A 24,974-nucleotide genomic window follows, 5' to 3' on the forward strand; every position below is an offset into this window, starting at 1 on the left:
TCCTCTGGTCTACCAGATTGTGTTTTCTTGTACCCACACACCAACTACAGCGGTTACTTGGCAGAGCTGCAACATGTATTTATATTGTTGTTTTTATTATGGATTTACACAATGAACACATCAGAGTTGGAGAGATACAGAAATGTGGTTGCTTCCCTTTTGCCTGCTTTGGCAGAGTTGCAGCGTGGTCCACTGCTTTCAGTTTATGGCTCATTGCTCAAAGTTTTGTCAAGGAATGTGTATTGAAAGAAGCTGCCGTGTGTGTAGCGTTTATCTTTAAAAAGTAATTGCAGTTGCAGTGTTAGAACTGTAAGCAAATAAATGAATCGTTGAAAGAATTAGCTGTGATCATCTCAAACAGAGCTACCTCACTTACCTAATTACACATCCAGCAGACACAGAGCAAAAAAAACATTTCTTTAAAATTATTGTTATGACTACCCACCAATGTAAGTCCAATATTCACTCTCTTTTAGCTCTGTTTTGGACTTTACCAACTCTTGAAGTAAAATATCTAAATTTTTAGCTGCTAAATGCTCCACTATGTTAATCAGCTACAGTTTTTTTTTATCTTTATCAAGTTTTAAACAACTGTATTCCAGTAATAATGTTCAGTTTAGTCCACCTCATTTTAAGAACACATATTAGCTGTTGTCAGCACTCACTGTTATTATCCTTCTTCTTACTCTTCAAAATTAAAATAAACAGAATACCAACAGGGAGGTGAACATGCAGGACATGCGGTTACATGGCAGAGCTGCAAAATGAGGTTGTTGAATTAGGTTGTAATCTCTTTGGGAGTACAATAAAAGCTCAAGGATAGTCTTATAAACCAAATTTTATATGCACGGCATGCCCTAAGAAAGTATATAGATCTGTCAAAAAACTCTCTGGCAGACTTAAGTTTATTGAAGGGATCAAGTTGCCATCCTGAAGCTCTTCACTGCACATAACTACGCATACTGTAGCACCTTTGAGCTCAGAGGTGCATGAGGAATGAATCAAGATCACTTTGTGGAAGAAGGATAGAACTTTGCTTCAGAGTTAACAGAGTTAATCAGGATTTGATGTGATCATGAGACTGACAAATGATCAAATCACTTCTCATATAAATAATGAATCCTTAATATCAGGTGAGTGTAACTTACACTGTACATTTGCAGCTAAACTGAGTCTTATTGTTGACCCTTTTCTCTCTGCTCGCCCCACATTCACCGGTCTTGTTTTGTGAGTTTTCCTCCATATCGCCAAAATGGTATGATCATCGTAACGCCGTTGCGAAGCTTCGACTGTGAGATTGACAGTCGAATCAGGCTCTAGCCATCAAAGCATCAAATCTTCGACTATTCGGCGTCAGCCCTAATTGTTTCTGCATTTTTGGATTTGCCAGAAACAAACATGGCCTTCTGTCATGATAACATAAAGCAAATGTCTTGAAATTAAACTCATTAACGTGTTTATGATATTCAGGTGTTGCAGCAATTGAGAGCAAAATGACTTTTTTTTTTTTTTTTTAAGGGTGAATTGTGCCAACTCTGTCACACTCCACGTTGATCAAAACAGCTGCTTTTTGTAGTTTAAATTAATTTTGGCTCAGGTCTAAATGGCACAAAGCAAATCCTCAGCTTTGCAAACATGACACGCTATTTATTGTTCATCAAAAACAGCAATTACTTCTCACAAAGACTGACACAATGTGCAGCTGTCACAGGAGTTTATTAGTCTGTTCAGGGCCTTCGTTTTTGCTATGAAGAGGTAAACCGTACACAATGTGAGGAGACTGTCATATTATCTGCTGCTGATTGAGTTTGGACCCTAGCCTCATCTCTGCTCTGAGCTCGAAGAACACATTTTACACATTCCGTACCAGTCTCAATGTGAAAACAGCACTCCTGACACAATAGTGTTAATGCACTTAGCCTGCCACTCAGGACAATGTAACACGATTAAAGCCTCTGTCTTCATTTCTATGTGTCACTCTCTCTCTCTCATACACACACATAAATAAATGCACACAATCCATCATCTTTTCTCCTCTTTGATTCCGTTAAGCGAGCGGGGATTGCATCCCTCTCAAACTAATTACTCATCTGCCGGCGTTGTAATTCTCATTTCAATTTGAGGGGTGGACCAACAAAGAGCGGGAAGATGGCCTAAAACCGATTCATTCACAAGTATAATTAACTGGTGCCTGCATTTAGCTCCTCAGTGCCATCACTGGGCTGAATTGAGGTCCCCCATTTAAAACAGCAGCAACACGGGAGATGGGAGAGGTGTGGAGTCCAAAAAACACTTCATCACCCAGCTGCACACAGATGGAATAAAGGCTGCCATCTTGCTAACTCGATTATATGGGTTTATTATTTAGTGAGGAGCAGAGCGTCTTGTAGATTACACTGTCTTCCATTGCTTTTTATAGGCCATCTACTTTGTTTGACTTGGAGGTAATTGCCAAATGGACAAATGGTTTGGCAAAACACACAAGTCCACAAAGGCAATATGCTGGAGGTTTGTAGTGCCTAAAGCTTGTAGGAGTTATTGTTCAATTACCTCTGAAACATTAGCATTGTTGCTACACTGAATAGTTTTATTCATCACTGCTTGTCCCAGTGAACAGAAGGGGCAAAATTTAATCAGCAGCTGCAATACATGTACAGGAATGTATCTTGGTACCATTTGTGGCGAGACATATTGACACTGTGCACAGCATTAAACTTGAATATATTTTCAACAATTTGCTGGAAGTAACAAAAGTTAAATTGTTGCAGTTTTAGGAGTTTATTAATTTTGTCATTTTGATGTATAATGTATTTTTCTTTCTTTTATTTAATGTAAGGTTTCTTTAAGTATGTTAGCATGGTCCAAATACAGTATGTTAGAAGATAAAAGAAAAATCTTTTGTAAGTCATCTGGCTCACCATGTTCTTAATCCAGATTGCCCAGTTGCAGTTTGGGACAGTGCAGGAATCAGGTTATTTCCCATTTCTGCCAAGACCTAATTTATCCGTGCTAGTATTACTGCTGCTAGCTGCCATTTCCCATTCTAATTCAGTGTGTTTATGTGTAGCGTCAGTTTTCCAGTATAAAAAAGCAAGTGACCATGCTTACATCCTATCTTAATCAGAACATTGAATGTTTCATTTGGAGGATAATACTGTCTTAAGACAGTTTCTGTCTGTAATATCACATAATATAAAAGCTGTAGCTGCTTTAGCTAGGAAACATGTATCAGTGTTTCTTTGAAAACTCCTTTACAGACAGCCTTATTGGCTTTCCCTGAGGAGCAGCTCTAGTTTCTACTCCCAGACAATCCACAGGTTCATGGACTGAGGCACAGTAGATATAATATAACCAGTGTTGTTATGACCAGGGCCAATACAATGGCTGTGTGGGGTTTTCAGACACCTTAGCTGATGCCTGTGCTAGATAGAAACAAAACAATAGAAAGGATTGTGTAACAGTGTTCATTGTGGCCTTTCATGGGCTTGTTCTGTGAGACATAAGTGAGGAGAGAGGATAAAAAAAACTTGTTGCAACTACTGAAAATACAGAAGGACGAAGGGGATCCCGAAAACCAATTAATATGTGAATCATGCACAAAATTTCCAGTGGTTCTTAGAAGTCCCTCCAGTTGACTGTCTGTGTCTGATATTTGGATTTGACAACTCTATTAAAAAGTAAAATGTTGTACCTGAAATAATGGCCATCTGTCCTTAGATAGCCAGGCTAAACCACAGAAAAGTTGAACTATGATTCAGTTTTAAGTGCTGCTGTGGGGGTGCTGATGGTTCAGGAATCTGCTCCTGTTGTTTTGTGTCAGATAAAGACTTTCAGAGGTGCTAATGAGATCTCCAGCTCTGCCTTTGTTTCCAGTTTTAATCAGTCACCACAGGTCACAGTGTCTGCCACGACATATGCTGCTGCTTTATCACTTCAAAAAGTACAAATCCATTGTGTGTGTGTGTGTGTGTGTGTGTGTGTGTGTTGCTCTATTAGACTGGGAATGTTTTTGTCTGCGGAAAGAAGAACGGGACATATGTTGCCTCATCAATTAGAGGACCATTCCACGTCAAGTTTGCAAGTGATAGTCAATATTTAGTAAGAGTCAATATTTGTAACCATATTGCGCTCAATATTTCATTGACAGAGTAATATGTGCAACATGTCTATTGCGTATTTTAGAACTAATTTTTCGCCAAATTAATTGGCTAAAATGCCAAATGCCTGAGCTGTTACTAAGTTAGCAATGTTTTCTCTTACCAGCTATCACTGAAATTGAGGAAACAGAATTTCTTTGCTTTAGGGAAACCATACCCCTCTACTCCTCGGCTTCTTTTGCTATTCAGCCTATAAAAGTGAATAGTAGGGAACATTCACTTTTATAGTCTCTCGCCTCATTAGCTAACTCTTTGTTGCTTGTCTTTTCACATTTTTGATAATCTGTTTATCTAAAAGTTGTCAGTTATCTTACTGACCCAAACACTCGGTTAGGTTACTAAAGCAGAACAGTTGGGTTTGGTTGTACATATGAGAACACATTCACCAGTCAGACTTAGGCCTTGATAAGAGCACAGTTCTGGTACATTTTTAAACCAACCCTGGAGCTGTTGGCTGACTCTGATCCTGCCCAGCTACACCGTGGGTTGGCAATCTCTGATTCGAAATTTAAAGTAGCCCATCGTTGATTTTGACCAAAGAAATATTAGAAGTGAGGAAACACAAGAACAAGAGTAGCATCTCTCTCTGATGGTGTACCTCACTCTGCCTAGTGTTTACGTGCTCCCTGGCTACAGTCCCTTTATCTAATCATCAAAGTGGACCTCTGACAGCGAGCGCACACACCCCATAGATACAGATATCTGAGCTCTTGTGGCAGCGTGGTGACCACTCCACTCTGCTGGCTGAGGAATAGCCACCTCCCAGGGCTGGATATTTCTCTGCCTCTTTTGGCTGTGCATATTTGCGACATTTGTCTGGTAATCGGATGGGCGGCTTCATGCTTATCGTGTGTGTGTGTGTGTGTGTGTGTGTGTGTGTGTGTGTGTGTGTGTGTGTGTGCCTTGGCTGTAACCACAGCACTCAGCGAGACCCACCGCCACTCGTCTGGCGGAAAAATGCGACCCGTCTAGTGAGCCCAGCGAGGACCCATTACCCAGAAGCTGTCAGGGCGCGCGGCTGCCAGCTTAGACTCACAGCACTGTGGCTGTCCCTCCGCTTCTCCTCGGCACACATATACTAACAGAGATGTTTGCAGTTTATTAATCAGAAATATTTTAGGGGGACATTCTTGTGTCACAGTTGCTCACATTGCACATCAAGGTTTAAAGAAATAACAATAGAAAGTTGGTAAGTAGAGGTATACAATCTAAAAACAAATAATTAAATAAGAGTGAGTAAAAATATAAGTAAGAGTGTTGAAAATATGTAAAGTGTAAAGATAAATAGTAATGAATACGTTATGGGTACAGATAGTGTTTAGGTGGAGTGTATTAAAAACCGCAGTATTGAATAGAGAATATTGCACATTAGTTTCTGAAATATTGCACTACAAGGTCTGTTACTGACTAAGAGACTGTGTGTTTGACACTGAGGGAGGAGTTAAAGAGTTTAATGGCCGCAGGCAGAAATGACTTCCTGTGGCGCTCTGTGGTGCATTTTGGAGGGAATTAAATTGAAATTAATTTAAATTCAATTGAAATCTCTCTTTTCAAAGAAAAATCTCTTGCCCTTTGAAGAAAAAGAGTTAAGAGGCAATCTGAGGAGTGTGTTTTAGTGCAGTCAAAGAGCCGATATCAGGGCTGTCAAACAAAAATGTATGTTCTTTTACAACCCAGGTCTGGTTTGTGAGTAAAATGTTGGTCTGAAAATGAGTGGTCATGCGCATTGTTGGTGCATTGCTATCATGAGGCAGCAGAAAGAGAGCTATTGACCAACAAAAACTAAATACAGTTGCGCTGCATTTCTGCATTTGAAAAGGCGCATTATTCAGATAGTAACACGTACACTTTGCTGAAATGCAGTCCATTGGAGTTGATGTTGATGGGACAGTGGATTGGGAGATGGTGAAGGCAGACGGTCCACCGGCTAAGGACCACATACCTGTCCCTCAGTGAACACAAGTGCCACTGTAAACATTGCTTATCCTTCCAGACCGTAACAGACATCTGTTATCCTGTCAGATGATTTGGCGATGAATGCCAGCTGTCCGTATGCACTCTCCGGTTCCTGTCAAAGCAACTATTGCGCTGCATTTCTTTGCATGTGGGTCATTCCAGCATGCCCTGAGTTCTACTGGAGGTATTTGACAATTTATGGTAAATTCAGCCATTTACGCAGTTACATCACTCTGATTGGTTTAATTCATGTGAAGCCCAAAATTCAATTCAGTTTAATTCAGTTTTATCAGTATAGTGCCAATTCATAACAACAAAAAGTCATCTCATTGCACTTTTTATATAGAGCAGGTCTAGACCGTACTCTAGTTAATATTATTTAGAGACCTAACAATTCCCACCATGAGCAAAACACACCTGTGATTAAATACAATCTCTTTGCACCTTACTTTGCGCCGTTTAACTAGCAACTAGTTGGAGTTGGACATACCCCATGCACTTTAGACTGTGCACTATAGTTTAAATTGGGCCTTCACTTTCTTACAACTACAGTAAACCTTTTTCACCATTGGCAATTAACTGTATCCAGTGACAGCAGGTAGCAGGTGGCACAGAACAGACTAAATTGTGATTACAGCCACACAGAATTACAATAGCCTCACAAAGAAACAAAATCCTGTTTGATTTCCTCTACTCTGCTGTTGTTTCTTCCATTTTCCAATTGCCATAGCTTCTATGCACTTGAATCACCTGTTGCTCATGTCATGCAAGGAGTATTCAGTTCGCTTTGGTATGCCAGCAGCGTGATAAAATGCATCTATTCAGCATCAAAGGGCCTCATTAAAAGCTAAAAGGAAAGTGAAAATGAGAAAGTGGAGGCAGGCAGAGAGAGAGAGAACTGCGGTGGGGAGTGGTAGACCACCTGTGACAGGTTACACTACCTCCTCTAGTGCTCCTCACTCCTGCCAGGGTTGTTACCACGTCCTGTGTTGAGGTCTATTCTCCCTTTGTATAGTGTTTCTCATAGCACTGCACACTGTGGTTGGGGTTAGGCTTTAGGTAAGGTTATGGTTACACAGAGATAACTGGTTGGGGCTTCGATAAGTTTGGGATGAGTTTAAGCAGCGCAGACAACAACTGGTTGGGTTAGGGCTTAGGTTGGGTTCAGGTATGTAAGGGGGAAACGCAAATCTGTTGCAAAACAGACTTCCCTGTTATTCTGCCATAATCGAGAGTATTATTTTTTAGCATAAAATACAGTTTGATTGTGGTGTGGTGATTCATTAGTGATTCAAGTTCTTGCTGTAGATTGATGCACCCTCTGCGTGACACATTAAATAAATATAATACGGCTGCAATATTGTTAATAAGGAAAAACATACTATGCGGTTTCTTCATACCATCTCCACACAGCCACACACATTATGTTTAGCCACTGATATTTTCAATGTAACATCCGAAAGAAAGAATCAGAATCACGAGCATGGACTTTTCTGCATGCTGAGTCATAAAGGATGCACAAATGCAGTATGTATGCGTATTGTAGCTGCTACCTGTGTGAAGCAACACAGTCTTTTTAAAGAGGGAGACAGTAAGGCTTCTTAGTTTAATGTGTGGCTGCACACTGATTGTGTTGTAGGTTGATTACAGAGTACTTTAAGGAAGCTCCTATGTGTACTAAAACTAGTGGATTTGAACAGAACCTGCACTGTATTCATTAGCGTAATCTCTTTATCATTAATTTATTAAACTCTAATGTTCTGTTTAGGGTCCTGGAGACTGTGGGACTTTATCAGCTCAATAAAAATACATGACATTGTTTTATCAGCTTGACGTTTCTTGACTTGGGCATGAAGACACGCTTCAGAGGTTAAATACTATTGTACGCACACTTTCACACGAAGAAACATATTGGATGGACACCTGATTTTCCCGGGCAGGTTTTTTTAAGCATTCATTTATCACTGAAAACAACATCTCCATTTTATTTTAACAATATTCAGTGAGGGAATTCAGGAATAAATTAATGGATTAGTTAATTTAATTTGCGAGAGGCTGCTCCACCTGTTGCGTCATGATCGTCATGCGACATTCACAAGGTTTGTTCGATGTAATTTTTCTTGCTACATGCATGCAATGCATTTGGAATGTAACCAACCACAGCACTGTACAGTTACTTTTCTATACACAGGGTCTGAATAAAAGATAAGACAAAATATTTAAAGGAGTACTGAGGTCTGTGGGTCCCCAAACAATCAGAAAGTGGTATGTGAAGATAACATTTGAACTTCTTTAGTGACTCCAGTGAACTCATCTGCTGTGTGTTTGGGCCTTTAGTCATTTTGTTTTTCAAGGGTTGTTATTTTTTGTGAGGAGAGTGGATATTTTAGACTCCTCTCTATCAAGCACATAAATTACATCATCTGGAATCGCATTACACACTCCTCTCTAAATGCCAGTGCTCTGAATATGGTTGTGCTGTAGTTGTGCTTGGAAGAAATGCACACAGACTTTTAGTTAAAGGCCACTACCTCTCAGCCATTGTCCCCGAATGTTGAGTACAGCTTAGGTGAACCGTCTGGTATTTTGAAAATGTGGAAATGCTCTAAAGGTTTTGACTTAACGAAAAAGAAAAGAAGGCATATTCTGCTGTAACAATAGAGCATGTGTCAGGCTTTGATATTAAATAACATCAGTACTCTAGTTTACACTCAGCACTTTATCCCTTTCTTCACTGTTGTAGATTTAAATTCTTGCATGTCCGCTCAGAAATATACACAGTATAACGATGATGTTGGTGTTGTTTTTGATGATGTGGGTGATGAGGATGTTAATTTTTAAACGTTCATTGATCCAGAGAAGGTTGACTGCTTGACGATGACAGTGGTGGATTCACGCGTGTGTTCTTGTTATTGATCTGGGAGCGAGAGGAAATAGGAAGGAGAGTGCGAGTTACATTTTAAACACTCTAGCATTTGGTGTGATCCATACTGAACTCGACGTATTGATCCTATGGAGGGAATGTGGAGCAAAGAGAGGGGAGCGGAGGAAAAGAAAAGGGAGAAGCTCAGTGATCTATGTAGGGCTCTGCCTGATGATCAGGTGGATGGAGCGGAGAGCAAGGCAGGATGGGAAATGGGGGAATACAGAGGATGTTTGGTAATGTAACTAAAATTAATCTGGTTCATCATTTTCAGGTTTTCAAAAGTATTGTTGTTGCTCAGAAATGTCTGCGCATTGCTGTTTGTTCCAGACTCATGTGACGGCAGCTTTTATCTTGCAGTACACCCAATGCAATAACACACACTGTGATTAGAGTTGCAAGAGTGGAAGTAGAAAATTATTTTTATCTTTGTAGTTTTTACATTTTTGCATATTATTTTTATGTTCTTGGTAAAATGACGACCTGCTTTTTGAAGATGTGTGCAGTGGTCAAGACCCCTCAAGTGTTCCTTTTTAACACACTGGGAACCACTTTAGCATAGTTTTACGCTTCAGTTAACAGTAATAAATACGCAACGCCCGGTTAGACTTTCAAAATAAAACATGTGGTTGACGTTCTGAAACGGTTGCAGTTTGGTTACGTTTAAGGGGGGTGCTGAGGGAAAGAGAGAGAGAGTTGAAAAGAGGACAGAAAGGGGGATAGGGAGTCATCATGGATGCAGAGCAAGAAGGGAGGTTTAGAAAAGGAGGAAGGGAGTGAGGGAATAACAAGATGAGCCAGAAGGCAAGGATGGGGGGGCTAGGATTGTGAGATGCATTCTCATGTTAAGCCCTTTTAACCTGCTACCCTGCAAACACACGCAAACACACACTGAGTTAGCATGAGTCACAAGGCGACCCAGACACTCTTAATAAGCCTAACATCCTCAACCATCACAGACGGGCTGTGTGCGTGTGTGTGTGTGTGTGTGCGTGTGCGTGTGTGTGTGTGCGCGTGTGTGTGTGTGTGTGTGTGTGTGTGTGTTAACTGGCTCCTGCAGTTAGTACAGTCGTCTGCGAAGTATATTATCGAACGGAGACAGAACTGTCACAGTTAAGCTTAGATGAAAACCTTCTTAGTCCACACACACACATTTTGCACACAGACACACAAACATGCACTTAAACACACAAACTTATTCATATTCATGCTGACTTGAAAGAAGCCTGTTCTGAAGCACACACTTGAATACCGTATTTGGATAGACGGGAAGAAAAGCAAAGCTGATAATGCAATGTTTTGGACACATTTTGTAAAAAGTAGTTTTTTTTCCTCATTTTGTTTTCCTTTTTAATGGCCATTTTATTTGTTTTATTGGCCATTTGTTACAGTAATATATTATAGGCAGTATGTGCCAATCATTTATATCAAGAAATTACCCTCCTCAACCAAACAACCTCAAAGCCCCACTTAAAGGTTCAGTGTGTGATATTTCTGAGGATCTGTCGACAGAAATGCAATATATATAACTGAATAAATGTTTTCGGTCGTGTGTAAAGACCTTACATAATAAACCATTTTGTTTTTATTACCTTAGAATGAGACATTTATATCTACATAATCGCGGGCACCCCTTCCATGGACACCACGTTGCATTGTCATGTTCCTACAGTAGCTGAAAACGGACAAAAGCGCTACAGAGTGCGTTTCGTCACTACGTTCTTTTCGTTCTACTTCTGGCAGAATTCAGGCATTGCAGACATACATCACTATGTTGAATACATGCGTTAGAAGAAGTAATAATAATAATATATAGCAGGGGTCTGCAAATAAGTTTTGCATCGGAGCAATATTTTCAACCATTAGATGGTGGATGAGAATATGTGCCATAATATTCAATGACTTCACATGTTACTTGGTTAGCTCAGTTGGTAAGGCGCAGGACTCACAACCCAAGGGTTGAGCGTTTGATCCCAAACACGGGACGGGACAAAAATTTTTTTTCTCTCTTCAACAAATTGATTCTGCAGTGATTGTTTCTCATGTGCTGCACTGCTTTTGTTTCAGTGTTTGTAGGTTGATGGATGTATCAGACGCTTTTTCAATTCTCCAGTATCTCCAGGCAGAGGACATTTAGGGGAATCACATTTTCTGACGGCTCTTTCAGAGGTGTGTCAAGCAGGCAACAGACTCTTTTTATGTTGTAGTAAAATCTTAGTTCAAGTCCAAATACTGCAACAAGCTTCTTGCGCTTTTATTTTGTAGGCTAAACCCATTAAAGAGGAAGTGATTGTGTAACTGTTGCTGTCATGACTGAGATCTATTTCAGCACCGCTATCAGAGTATTTATTTATTTATATTTTTTGCCGCTGTTAAAGCACCATAATCTGGCCCCGGGCCAGATATTATTGTTGGCGGGTAGTTTTGGCGAAGGTCCATAATCACAGAGAGAATTAATGTGTTTCCCCTGTCATTGTTTGTATAAACTTTATTTAATGTGTGATTTATGATGGACTGTGGTGCAGAAACAGTGACAGTGTTTCACACTCTTGGCTTACATTTTCCATGTTATCTGTCAGTGGCCAAGTCATAATAACACATGGTTTTACTGAATAATTAAGTAAATAATTTCTAAAATAAACCTCAAATCTTGACTGGCCACTCTCTGCTGTCTCAGAAGAGACACCTTTTGTGCTGTTGTCAGCCACCGGTGCTGCCCTATGCTCTTTGAAAGGTTAGGGGGCAGTGGTAGACTGGACAGATGGTTGCAATTCACAACCTTCACCACTAGATGCACAGAAACTTACACACTGAACCTTTAATACACAACCTAGGTTGCTATGGTAATTTGGGGTCTACGGTGTTCAATATATTCTCACAGAATCTCAGTCATAAGCCTGTACTGTATGTTTGACCCAGAGGAGTTATTTTACACTCTGAACAGGAAATACTTTACAGCAGCCACCCAATGACAAACTGTATTAAACGCTGATGAAGTATCATTACAGAAATGTGGAGAAATCTTTTGTGTGAGAATTGTGCATGCTGTTGAACCTTTCCACACCAAGTGTTTTGCTCATCTTGAAGAAAAGCAACAAACATCAGTTTACAATGTGGTCAGACCCACCACTCTTCAATAAATTGGGGCGGCTGTGGCTCAGGAAACTAGTTGTAGCGTTAGCACAGTGGTCTTAAGCATAAAAATGCTTCACGTGTTGTCTTATTAGCAGTTTTTACTCTCATCTGCTCATCACAATCGTTCTAATCTACATTAAAATATTTGTTTGTAATGTTTTACCCCGTTTCTTAGCTGCCACAGGAATTATTATTTGATCTCTACTTGGTGAAACATTATAGTTTCACTCTATTTGCCCAGTTAAACTGTGGTGTGGTGTTTTGTCTTCTAATCAGCAGTAGTAAAGTAGTAAACCATCGTACCTGACAGGTTTGTAAATACTTTTCAGAAGTTTCAGTTACATGTTTCTGCTATTCCGCTGCACCTTTACCCTCAATGAAAACAAAAGCAGTGAAATCTTTAATATTCTTGACTGACTGAACACTGAATTTGATCTCAATTTGATCTATTACTTAACTTAATTCCTTAAATGCTGTCCACGCAATTTGGAAGCCGAGCAAACCTGGGAGTCAGCTGCAGCAGCACAATGGGACTGATAACAAATCGTCCACCGTTTTGGCTACAAACTGATGTTTTCCTTAATTTAGCTCTGGAACTCTGCCATCCAGTAAAGTGGCTCGGCTGGACCCGATCGATACCGATAAGGAGACCTGGCACATGGCTTCTGATAGAGTATGTGTGTACAGTAGGTGTATACAACAGGCCAAGTCCAAAGCCAGAACATTGATTTGACTTCTAGCTTCAAGAGTAGATGGCTTTGACTTGTCAGTCTGTAGAGAGGGGAAAAAAACAGTACACTGCTACTACAGCTGTAACAGTTGGGCTAAATGCAGTATTTTGGCATCAGGACTGTGTCACGTATGTTTTCAAGGACAACTTGTCCAGGCAGCAACATTGGGGACACAAATTCCCCATAGAAGTTGTGCTTCATTGCTGAAGCATGGGAAGCTTTTTCCTCCCTTGATGCAGCTGTTTTTGCTTCTGAAACCAGCAGATAAGAGAGGACGTCAGCTTGTGTTACATGAAATGTTTGTAAGTACTCCGTCCATTACAAGACAAAACCTCAATTCCTGCAGAAAGAAAAGCGCCGACTGTCTTTTTAATGCATGGCCCCTGAACAGTAATCCCAAAGGGAGGTTTTGTGTATTGACAGCCGTGCTTATTTATAGCTCTTGACACGCTCAATATTTAGGCCCTTGATACCTGCAAAAAGAAGGGAGGAGATGTGTTGGCCTACTGAAGTCCGCACACATCAGGTTTTTGTTTGTATGGTGCTCGGCAGGAAAAGATGAGTGATTATGCCACACTGTGAAGTCCTGAAGCGCTTCTCTGTTAGACTCTTTGTAGTCATGCAAAAGGCTGGGTTTTTTATGCTGTTTAGAAGGAAAGCTCAAATTTCTGTACAGCACCATAAGAGAGATGTGTCATAGCCAATCATTTTTGACATAATTTTTGTCAAGAAATATTTATACCCACGTGTCTTTTTGAGAAATCTAGACTGGTTGGCAGCATTGGAGAGTTTCGGCAAATGGATTATTTATCTGCCAAGGAAAGTCCGTATAGATACCTCTAGGAATATTATCTATCTGGGCAGTTCTGGTAAGACTGGCCAGTCTCACACAGAGGACCAACATGTCTTCCTGCTCAGCTCTCATTTAAGTTCTGGCTCTGAGTCAAAATGGCCGCCTCCCACACTGGCAGACTACGAAGTCAATTTGACCAATTTAGTGGGTCACAGGAGATCTCTCTCTCTCTCTCTCTCTCTCTCTCTCTCTCTCTCTCTCTCTCTCTCTCTCTCTCTCTCTCTCTCTCTCTCTCTCTCTCTCTCTCTCTCTCTCTCTCTCTCTCTCTCTAACCATTTGTTTGGAGCATGTGGACGAGGTAACAGGAATGGCGAGCTGTGCCTCGTCCTGCTGCGCTTTAATCACTCGCTTCAAAGGGTCTCGTGTTTCTCTCTGTCTAGATGGCAGAGGCGAGGGAAATGAAGCTGTACCCCGCCTCGGCTGAATTCCTGTACATCAGACCCAGACGAGACTGATATCTCCCTTCACCTTCAATGTCCCAGCTCCAGTTTAGCTGCTCACGCTGAGTTTTTTATTAAAAAGTTACTGAATTTCACTAAAAAATATTATCAGTTGCAGCCAGACACAGGGCTCTGCATTCTGTTATTGTACTTTCCTTGGTGATTGCAATCTGCTGCGGTGCTGCTGGCAACCAGCATTTTTTTATTTGCATTTGCAACTACACAAGTTGAATCTTTTAATAGCTTTTTTCTGTTTCTCATGATACTGTATATGCGCTCTAACATGGTGACATTGGTACTAACACATAAACGTCTACAGACATCTCACCCCATATGTGTTCCCCTCTTGTCTGCGGGTTAACTCTCACCAGGACCTTCTCTGCCGTGCATCATCTCTGCCTGAAACAAACTAACGAAAGGGCGTGTTTCCAAGTTTTTGCCTCTTAATGTCCTCCAGCCTGAATGATGTAATCGGTACCTCATTCACTTCCAGAACGACAGATTGATGAGTGTTTTTTGATTTGACGTCCCTGTCACCAAGATGACATTGATTATCAGTTCCTTCTAAAAGGCATATGATCCACACAAACATTTCCCAAATTTCTCATCTGACATGTCTATAGTAAAGGTTTGGTGAAGTTTAGACACTGTCTTTTAGCCATGTTTTTGCTCTCTACCAGCTCACTCCTGAGTGAAACATCTGGATCATTAACTGCTCAATGCTCTACAACTGGGGAGGTATTGTACAGTAGGTTTTTAGAGCTTTTTACACTAGCTGAAAGCAGCTGCCTGCTGCAGCCCAAAAAGGCGCTATAGCTTTTTGGTTCACCATAGTAATTCTTAATAATGTAAATATTGTATATACGCACACAACGTTATATTTGTCTTATATTTTTATTTATACGGTTATATTTATATACTCTTTATCCATCTACCTTTGACAAGTGTGCAATTGTGACAAAAGAATTTCCCCTTGGGGATCAATAAAGTATTTCTGATTCTGATATAAGAGTGACTGAAAACAGCAAAGTTATGGGCCCGACAGCTAAACAACAAGCTGAAACACTGACCTACAGATTCAGGTGATAATTCTCTGTAGGTTCATACTACGAGACCCCTTTCAGGTTGTCACATTGTTTTCACATTGCTATTTGGTAAAATTATTATTATAAAAATAATGATTATAGTATAAAGGAAGCCCGGTACCACTCTGTGGTCAGAAGTAATTGCAACTCAACACTATGGTGAGAGAGTTCCTTTGCATTGTATTCTCGTGTCTCGTTTAAAGACCCCTCAACAGGGCAGACTCCAATTTGTGCAGAGGCTTAAACTTTGGGTTGAAGAACTTTCTACTATCTCATTACACCGCCCAGCCATGCATTATGCACTACATGGCCCTTCTCTGAGTAGTAATGTTCAACATTCTCCTGAGGCTGTTGACATTTTCAACCCATTGAATTCTCTCCTCTCTTGAGATATGAGATACAGCTGAGTTAGATAGTACCTGCACAAAGCAGCAACAGTTAGCTATTGTTCCAACATAATGCGCAATTAGGTAAAACTCAGGTGACCCGGCAAGATAAAGCACGTAGTTACAGAGCACACTGGGGTCCTCCATCTTCCAGCACAGACTGTAATTAAAGGTCCACAATAGCCGTTCTGGGATGTGTCTGGGCTTTTTCCCCTGGCTGGCTGATGGACTGTGTGACTTTCCCCAGTGCAACAGGAAATTCATGCTGGAGTCCCATTTGAATAATAAAAGCGACCGCAAACACAGTTAAGAGTGAATTTTGTACCTACATTCAACTGGTGGGCCAAAACAAGAATTGAATGCCACTCCTTGCTGGGTATGTCAGTAACAACTGTTTGCGAACAAATTAGCTATATCAACTTAAAAAGTGATTATATGTTAGTGTTGTGTTTATAGCTGTTGTAGCATTGCCTCAACCTGCAGGTTGAAAGAATAACCCAATGAACACCATAGACTTGGTCGAAGTACAACCTCAAAAAAGAGGATTTAGTGTAATGTTAATAGAGAGATGAGATAGTATGATGACACACCTAATAGCAAGTTTAGCTAACTCGTATCATGAACATTGAAGCTGATGTTGTTCCAACACCATTGTTTTAATTGACAGGTTTATTGTGACAGCAATAACCACTCACTGTTTTATCAAGAAGAGTGAGGGATGATATGAAAGTTATTGGACTGAATGCATAATTAGTTCATCTCGACTGAGAAAGAATGGACTGTAACACCCACTAAACACCTCATGCAGGATCAGTGATCAAAGATCTTACATGGATATCTGTAGGATGGAGAATTGGACAAAGGCTACTATCATGTTAGAGCACTTAAAGCTAGCTACTATCAACGGTATGACTTATTGTTTTTGTGGCTTACAGCCAATCCATTCGGTATAGTCTGTGCTCCCACTTGGATCAGCAAATGAGTTATGGGTCTCTTTGAAGTCATTTCAGCTTGCGATACTGCCTGTCTTGTGTTGCATTGCATGGCAGTTTTCCTGAAGCTTCTGACAGTCACACTGCCCATTGTAGAAAAAAGTGGTGACATTTACAAACTGCTCTATGTAGCAAACTGGCTTCTTGATATTTTGTAGTGCTGATGGTGTATACACCTAGAGTAGGTGGATATTAAACAGCGTTTACACAACAGATGCTTTTCATTAATTAGGATTCTTGCTGTAGCATATAGCCTACATGCAGACATTCATAAACTGAACACAGATACTAAATAATGGGTAGTTAGATTCTTGGTAATACAGAGGATACTGGATACTTTTCATGTATTTTGTCTATATCTTCAGAATCAGAAGGAGCTTTATTGCCAAGTAGTGTGTTACATATATGAGGAATTTGCTGTGGTGATAAGGTGCTACACGTAGACAAACATACAGTCGACATAAATAAATGTAGAAATATATAAATATGGAATGGAAGAACAATGTTGCAGATATATGCATTATTCTGGGTCTGTGCCGTGCAGAAGTAACGTAACAGAAGAGAATATTGTGTACATATAAATATATAAACCGACAACATAAAAATATACAACAACAAAGATCAACTATCAACAACAAATATGTGCAACGTGCCGGGTCTGTGCACGACACGAGATGTCCATAAACAACGAGTCAAATGACCGAAATTAATTCAATTCTTATGAAAGGGGTCTCTCAGTGACAAACCCATGAATTATCACTCAACTCTGCCATCTATCCTAGCCTGGTTAAGTTTATAACCTGTTCAAGCTACTGTTTTGGATTTACAACCCACGAATATACTGCATGGCTCTTTTCCAGAAACAACAGGAAGGTATTTTCAGCAAGAAAGATCCATATACACTACTGCCTAGCAGACAAGACAGAAAAGGTTAGCAACTAGCTGATGAACATAGTGGAGCATTTAGCTGCTAAAGACCCAGTTATATTTCTCAGGATATGGTCGAGCACAAAACAGAACAGGATGTGAGTTGGATAAGACACGTGCCTTTGGTGTGAGAGACCCAGGTTTGAATCCACTGCGAGACACTAATGTGTGCAAGACACTTAACCCCTAGTTGCTCCAGAGGCATGTGACCTCCGACATGTATAGCAATTGTAAGTCGCTTTTGATAAAAGCGTCAGCTAAATGAAATAAGTTTTTGGACTTTCATTTGTCAGGTGGCCAGAAACACAACTTCAAATGTGCCCTGTGTCTGCTCAGCTCAAATACAACTTTGTATATATACTTTGACTGGGTTTTCCTTCAACTTGTCATCCTGCATATATTGAAAATGTACTGCATCACAATATCTACCTCATTTGGGGTTGCAAATGAATTTCAGTATCAGTGTTGTCTGCGTAGATGGCAGAACGAGGAAGCATCACTTTATGATAATGTGCGAAGGAAAGTCAAGCGGCAGTGATTGATGGTCAAAGAAATGAAGAGAATGAATATTGATGAGGCCTTTGGTATACTTTTCTTTGAATCGTAAAGGAAAAAACTTTGATGTGACACATTTTGATGCTAATTTTGACATAAGCTTTTCAGAAGTGCGGCGTCAGTTGTGATGAGAGTGTGAATCAAATTGCACGACATGTGAATAAAGCAGCTAAAGGTAACTGTGAATACTGTAGCAGACAGCCCATGATTAATGTCTAAATGAAATGTATGCATAAATTAAGCTTTAGGATTTCAGTTGTTTTTAATGTAAAGTCTGGTAAAAAAGTCCGGAGTAAATTAACCACACTGTGGCTTTAGCTTTTAAATCTAAACTAGCAACATTGGCTGCATTATTGTTTGATGGTTTCCAAGAGCTAAAAAGGCCTTTTTTTCTCTTTATGGGTGGCTCTATTATCTAACAGCTCTGTCTACATGACCACTGGCCATTGTGGTCAACACAGATAACCGATAATATGCAGGGCATGGACATAGATGGATTATTTGGACCGGGTTCAGAATGTGTTTATTGGGTGGATAAAATGACAGGATTTCCATTGCTATCTCTGGCATTCGGTCATTTAAGCCCCTCTCATTGGATTTAGCAGAGCTTTCTCTCTCTCTGTGTGTCATATTTTGACTTCTCCTTTTCTCTCCGTTCCGTTATCTTTCTCTCGGTAGTATATCCCCACTTTCATTTTCTACCTCCATGGATCTATTGCTCTCCCTCTCTCTATTTGTGTATCATTTTCCTTCTCTCCATCTCTCTGTCTCCCTCTGCTCTCAATCCTTTTTTGGTTTTTCTATTTTCCTGTCCCTTAATGCAGCAGACCAGTCAGTTAGATGAGGGGGTCAGAGCAGTGATTAGACTTGTGACATTACCTGTTTTTCTCTAGGAATAGCACCAAATAGCCAGAATGCGCTATCTGAAGCAGCTGAAAATATCAGATCAGAATGTACAACAGGAGTTGATCATTATTTGAAATTACCCAGCATTATGCTTCCCATCTGTTCTTTTATCCAGTTGAAAATAACAACTTCACCAAGTGGTGCTTTTAAAACTGGGCTCAAGTACTGCAATCAAGAGCTTTCACCCAACTTGCTATTTTCTTGAAATTGATTTATTTTGACATGTATATACCCTCTTGTTGTAAAGATTTGTGTGCTAGTACTAAAAGGGCAATGGGAGGCAATGCTACAACCATCTAATTTCAGTAAGTATTATCAGGTTTTATTTTAGACACCTTTGCTTGGTGGCGCTCGAACGTTGGCAGTCCTACAAAACTGTATGTCTGTCTTTTTATATTTTGATTATTCGCTTTCAGCTGATTATCTCATCTGGGGGGATTTAATATTAGGTGAGCCATTAAAGGCTAATTACCATAATAGATGTATTTAGAGCCAGAGTTTTGCACAGGGTCTCCTTTTGCTTTTGTTCCCAGGAATATACAGCCATGTTATTCTTGATGTAAGTGAAGTTAGTAAGATGTTTATATACTGTACAGTTTTTTTTTTTTGTGGATAGTTGGGTGTACAGAGTAGAGTAGTCAGAGGTTTCAGCAGGCAGCTGTAGGGCTCGGAGCACTTGCAATGGGACCGTGGGGAGATTTGCTAAAAATGCTGGATAAAAATCTTTATAGGCCGTTTAGGCAAATATTATCTTAAAAATATCTTCATTGGTTAAATGTGTGTAGCGCAGGAGCGAGAAAGTAAAGACAGGAAGGCCGTTATGAAGAAGGTCCTGAAGCTCACATATAAAAAAAGCCAACATAATTCATTACTAGTCCAGTTGAAACCTCTGCTAGTTGCTAGCAACTGTTGATTTCGCTAATTAGCAACCTAGCATGCAAAGCACACCTTGTTAAAGGTGACATTCAGCTTTAACTCGCAGACTTACGCCTTTCTGTTGGGCCTGATCAAGGTCAGGTCACATTTTCACCACAATCAAATTGCTCTAGAATTTGTTTGTGACAGAGCCGGGACCACATTCTCTAAAGGGTCTTCTTTGTTTTGATTCACATCCAAATATGATTGCTGTGTTCAGATGTGTTCAGATGTGCCCAGACAAATTCTACCTATCAGAGTCCAATTCGCTCAGGCCTACGACACTTGTTAAGGAAAGGTTTGGTGTAAATGTTGAAAACGCCTGTTAAGTCACAATCTTTCTCAAACCATAACCAAGTACTTTGATTTTTAATAAACAAAACTATAAAAAAAACTTTAGTTATGCTTTAGTTGCCAGAGCAGATTCTGGAGGGAAAACAAATGAAATCCAGAGAGCGTTTCTTCGTCAAAGGAAAAAAAACAATTATTCTCAAAATATATTTCCCAATGCAATACTATAATCTAAACAACATTTTTGGGTGACAAGGTCGGTATATTGTACTAAATCAGTAATCGGCTGTGGTGTACTCTATTGCTCAAATCTAGTATGAGCTCATGGGTTTGACGGGAGGTTGGTAAGGTCAGTCTTTCTAGCTTGTAGAAATAGCTGTAGGCATTTTGAGACAATTCAGTATTGTTGCTGAGTCTTCCAGTAAACAACATTGTCCTTTATTTAGGATTACGTAACATGTTTAGATTTTGTGTATGCCAAAAGCAGCAGAGGAAGAGTACAATCACATATAAGATAGCGCTGAAGATTTTTATTTTCATTAATGGCATCTATAGCACTGTAGTGGTCTCCAGTGACATATTTCACTCACTCTTTGAGCTTTGCACATTCAAACACAAAAAAATCACCATTGATCCCTGTGCACACCCACACATAAGACCCAAGTGCTGTTTTGTGTACACACAAACTAAGCCACATGTACACCTGCGCGCGCACACACACACACACACACACACACACACACACACACACACACACAGCATTATATCATTAGTGGTGATGAAGTGCCATGCCATGGCGTGACCTGCAGCAGGCGAGTTGATCACGCTGTCAATTAGTTCTCTCTCGGTCCACTAATTATCCTGTCACATCCCGTTCACACGCCATAGAGATTCAATTGGAAAAAACATCAGCTCTGTGTTTCCTGGGCCAAGAGGTCAGTGAGCTGTTTCAGATACTGAGGTCTGATTAGGTGTACCTGGTGGCCAGGACCAGGAGGAGGACTGCTTGTGTGGGCAGAGAGGAGGGCCAGAGAGAGGAGGAGGAAAGCCGTAGCTCAGGTGGTAAACTAAGATGGTGAACACGGTATCTCATATGGTATCATATGGAGCTGCAACTAACAATTATGTTCATTTTTCGATTAAACTGTTGATTATTTCCTCAATTAATGTGTTTCCCAGTGCTGTCTTCAAATTTCTTCTTTTGTCCACAACCCAAATATATTTCATTCTATGTCATAGAGGAGTAAAGACACCAGAAAATATTCACATTTAAGCAGCTGGAATCAAATAATTATTAATTTTATCAACATTAAATTGAGTTGAATTGAGTAAATTGACTATAAAAATAGTTGGCAGTTATTTTAATAGTTGACAACTAAAAATAATTACATATTAATGTGTGCATGGTGACATTCCCATTTAGCTCAACGTACCACTGCACCAAAGTACAGCTTTAAAGTCTGAATGACTTAAAACAATTATTCGGGTATTACAGTTGTTGGTGATTAATTTTCTGTTAATCTACATAAATGATTTATCAACTAATTGATTTGGCACTAATAGATGTATAGAGCTTATAGAGCTGAATGGCAGAAGAGAAGAAATCTAGTCGTCTCTTTTCATCATCACACCCTGACTCTGATTCATGAGCCAATCCAACTGTTAGAATGAGGATTGTTCTTTTATAGCGTATTCCAGTTTAGTCTATTCTCCTCCAAGAAATTCTGTTATCCCATTTGAATTATTTCTCTGCTCTTCTCTTCTCCAGTCTTATCTGGTCTAGTCTATTCTGGTCTGTTTTGATCCCTCTGGTAATGTGAACAAGTTCCTATATTTCCCCCAAGCTCAGACAGAAATCTGAAACCCTCTGGACTGTTTTATATTCCAGTTCCAGCCCCTGTTGATCTAACCACTTGACAATAACACCACTTGGCCTCTTTCCTCACAGTTTTCAATGAGCTGTCTACCTGAGCGTTCAGCTTGCATTTGGTTTTACTTACATCACATCCTGGGCGTTTGGTAAATAACACACATTCACCTCTACTCAGGCATTTTCTAGAGTACTGAGGCAACATGTTGACACCCAGCAAATGCAGGAAAAAAAGGTCTGTACTGCCCTTTTAATAAGAAAACATTGACTCAGCCTCTGTCATCAGTACTGGCTGTCTGAACCCAGACTAGTGATAATAATCCTTATCATCCCGCTCCATCTATGGTGCATGTCGGATATAAACACACTCCAACCAAGACACCTGGGCTCAGTCTCTCTTTGCTCACTTGTTTTGTGTAGCACATGTGAGCTTTTGTGTGTGAGTATTTTGTGCATGTTTGGGGGTGTATTGTTTGGTATAATAACGCCTGATGAATGAAGAGACTACTTAGCTGACAGAGGGTCCCATTAACATATACCGCTTGGCTCCCCCTTGCAATCCGTCACACACCACATAAACACACACACACATACATGTAATCAATAGGATGATTTAATGGCATCTGTTCTGTGTCCGCAGGGAGTGATAGCATTCATTGTTAGATTTAGCCGTGGTCTCTTTGGGTTAAATGTATGGAGGATTTCACACCAAAATGCTTTTCATTTTGAATCATGTAACAAAATTGACAAGAGAGAATATTGCCACATGAAATTAATCTGCAAATATTATAAAAAACACCGGTGATATCTTAAATCCCAGCTGACACATATTACTTGCTGAGAGTTAGATGAGGAGATTGATACCACTCATGTCTGGATGCCAAGTAGAAAGCTTGAACCAGCAGGCGATTAGCTTAGCATAATAACTGGAGGATATGGCGGAAATTAGCTAGATTGGTTTTGTCCGAAGTTTTAAAAATCCACCCCTTTAAAACCAGGGCCTCCTTCTGCGACCCAACTCTGCAACGGGGCTGGGAGGAATTCCCACCTGGAGGAAGCGTTTGAAACTTTAAAGCTAAGCTGAACATTGTAACGCATTTTGAAACAAAAATCCTTGATGATTTGATCTTATGATAATATGTAATTTTTTTTTTTTATTCTCGATGAAAAATTACCTTACTATAATTGAATCTTATAGCCAAGTACATTTGAAAACACCTGTGCCTTTGATATAAAGTATTCCAGACTTCTTCATGTTTTCCCAAGCAATTGTTTTAAAGCTGGCATTTACACATTGTCCAATGGCATACCGTTACCCACATCTAACAAGAGTCTGGACCTTGTCCACCTTCAGATCAGGTCATTGAGACCTGAACAAGTCCCCACACTGTTTGGACTTTTAAATGTAGATGTAGACAATATATTAACAAGTATAAAAAGTCTATTACTTTATTGTATTCTATCGTGGTTTCCAAGAAAGTGTCTATTCTCACTCGCCTCCTCCAAGTCCCCTGTGCCTGTCCTGTCTTCACCTTCCTTCTCTCCCTGAATCATCTGGAGCAAATATGAGATTGTCAGTGTGACTGTGTGTCTATTGATTTATTTAACATGACCAAAAAGAGTAGTGATAGACTTTTGCATTTTTTAGTATTCTATGATAGTTTCCAACAATTACACAATTCTCACCTCCTCCACGTCACCTATGCCTGCCTTTTCTCCAACTTCTGTTACTGCTTCTGTCTCCCTCTCTGTCCTCTGAATCCGCAAGAGTCAACATGAGATTATTTGTCAAACTATTGCTTGCTGTTCATATTTGAACGGTGTGGGTCTACGTGATTCCATGACAGATGACTGTAGGTGAACGTAGGCTGTTGCCTTTTCAAGCTGATCCTTATTATCTCCATGTCTTCTCCTTCATCATTTTCTTGACGGATTACAACAAAGTGAACATGCCATATAGAACAGCATTTGGTTAAGAAACCGCCGTAGAAATACAGCTCTGGATTACTTTTTAGCGGTAGGTCATCCACCAGACGAAGCAAACACGGATATGAAATGCATCAAAATGCAACACTGCTGTTGGATTCAACAGCTTTCAGGAGTGGAGACATAAGAGGAGCACTAAAGACAACTTAGTGGTGATGCTTATGTAAAGTGCCTCAAACCATTAAGAGTGTATAATACACTCACCTAAAGGATTATTAGGAACACCTGTTCAATTTCTCATTAATGCAATTATCTAATCAACCAATCACATGGCAGTTGCTTCAATGTATTTAGGGGTGTGGTCCTGGTCAAGACAATCTCCTGAACTCCAAACTGAATGTCAGAATGGGAAAAGAAAGGTGATTTAAGCAATTTTGAGCATGGCATGGTTGTTGGTGCACAACCATTTCTAGGGTTTACAAAGAATGGTGTGAAAAGGGAAAAACATCCAGTATGCGGCAGTCCTGTGGGCGAAAATGCCTTGTTGATGCTAGAGGTCAGAGGAGAATGGGCCGACTGATTCAAGCTGATAGAAGAGCAACTTCGACTGAAATAACCACTCGTTACAACCGAGGTATGTGGCAAAGCATTTGTGAAGCCACAACACGCACAACCTTGAGGCGGATGGGCTACAACAGCAGAAGACCCCACCGGGTACCACTCATCTCCACTACAAATAGGAAAAAGAGGCTACAATTTGCAAGAGCTCACCAAAATTGGACAGTTGAAGACTGGAAAAATGTTGCCTGGTCTGATGAGTCTCGATTTCTGTTGAGACATTCAGATGGTAGAGTCAGAATTTGGCGTAAACAGAATGAGAACATGGATCCATCATGCCTTGTTACCACTGTGCAGGCTGCTGGTGG

At 40.2% G+C, this 24,974-nt stretch overlaps 1 protein-coding gene across 1 annotated transcript in view; it reads left to right on the forward strand.

Annotated features, from left to right (window-relative positions):
• Positions 1-24,974, forward strand: part of ctnnd2b (catenin (cadherin-associated protein), delta 2b) — a 165,073-nt gene that overhangs the window by 48,893 nt on the left and 91,206 nt on the right. The window lies entirely within an intron of this gene.

Source organism: Micropterus dolomieu, linkage group LG06, assembly GCF_021292245.1.
Source record: "Micropterus dolomieu isolate WLL.071019.BEF.003 ecotype Adirondacks linkage group LG06, ASM2129224v1, whole genome shotgun sequence".
NCBI lineage: Eukaryota > Metazoa > Chordata > Actinopteri > Centrarchiformes > Centrarchidae > Micropterus > Micropterus dolomieu.